Source organism: Diadema antillarum, unplaced genomic scaffold, assembly GCF_040938485.1.
Source record: "Diadema antillarum isolate AM-2024a unplaced genomic scaffold, OU_Dant_1.0 seq00000382_RagTag, whole genome shotgun sequence".
NCBI classification, from domain to species: domain Eukaryota; kingdom Metazoa; phylum Echinodermata; class Echinoidea; order Diadematoida; family Diadematidae; genus Diadema; species Diadema antillarum.
The window spans coordinates 1887873-1889523 of record NW_027271380.1 but is presented as its reverse complement, the minus strand read 5'-3'; positions in this window follow the sequence as shown (position 1 = coordinate 1889523).

Sequence of the window (1651 nt, the reverse complement as noted above, 5' to 3'; positions counted from 1 at the left end):
ACCCCCCCCCCCCCTCCCCCTCGTATCTTACCACTGAGATGACGCACCTTTGCGAGCGTCATTCAATATGCAATGTCATGCACCCCAGACGACAACTGGAAGGTGGGAGCTGATATGGGACAGTGGCATGCTGTTTCTTGAGAGATGACTGAGTAAAGAGATTCAGTATCATGTTAGAAGTATGTTGGTTTGTTCAAACCAAGCTCTCATAGTTGATAGGGAGGACATTGTTGGGGGGGGGGGGGGGGGGGGAGGGAAACCCAGATAAACATGTTGAACAATGCAACTGAACAATGGATTACCTGTACAATGTGGAATATTTATCAAACAACCATGTTGTATGTGGCATAGGCCTGTATTAGATATAACCTTGATGTCCTTTAGAATCTATGATGGGTTTGATGTATAATTCGATAGCATTATCCAGAGATTTATTACGATTTGAACAATAATTAACTGGGATTCCCACATTATTCATATAATATGCCAGTAGGATTTGTTGACTCTCCTGGTCCAGTCAATGAACTTAGGTGTTTCGTGATTAGAAGGTCGTGAGCAGTGTGACTTTGAAGATATCCTCTCCTGGATGTGAGACAGGAACCCTCTTAGATGTTTTTACCACACTTCTTCATGCAGATAGACAGGCTAGAAGCAGATGCCGTAGACTGACCCCAGATAACCACAAATTCTTCTCCAATGTTAATCTTTCATACCTTATTGTTTAAAATACAGAAAGATACTTCTTCTCTTGACCCAAATGTGCCTTAAAAAATACATGATACATTGCATTGATTATAATGCCTGATTTTTTTCCCCCCAACTCATTTTGCATGTATATAATTTAAGTAATTGATGAGAATGCAAATTTCATAATAGGTCAGTCTGCTCTGCATAAAGTGCAAATTCAGCCTTATACAACATAGAACCTTCTATATAGTCTTGATGTGCATGTCTAAATAAGCATTCGAGTGAAGCCATTTTTTATTTCTCTCAATTCGCGCCAGTAAAATTGCCAACGAAGAAGTATGCACGGAACATAAAGTTTGATTTTGAAATTGTGACAGCATGGCGATAGTATCCAGTGCATCCATTACAGTTTGATGAAAGAATGGAACAGAGGTCAACAAAGGCATTGGTCTTATCCGGATTTTGTATTCAACAAAGGCATTGGTCTTATCCAGATTTTGTTTGTCAGCAATTATAAGGTCACCCGACTGTGGGATTGTATAGATATAAGACACAAACATTCACAGTGAGATATAAGTGGTGAAAGTGGGTTTAGGTTTAAGCTAATCATATTCCTGTAAGGTCAAGGTGTAGTTTTTAATTGGCTCACTATATGATGCATGTTAAGTGTAACATGTGCGTATGTATCACACCCGTACTACTGAGCATGGATGCCCATATTCTGTTGATGAATGGTAAATCATATGGTGGCTTAGTCTCATCTTAAACTCATCAAGTCTCAGAAAAAAAAAATACAACAAAAAACATTTCTGTGGTGTATTGTCCCTTCTTTTTTAATTTTATCTTTATTTTTCATCACAATTATTTCACAAGGTCGACTAAGAAACTCTTTCAGGGAGGCATTTCATGAAGCGTTTTGTCTGACATATTGGTGGGACAAATTTGCTCTCAGCCAATCAGATGC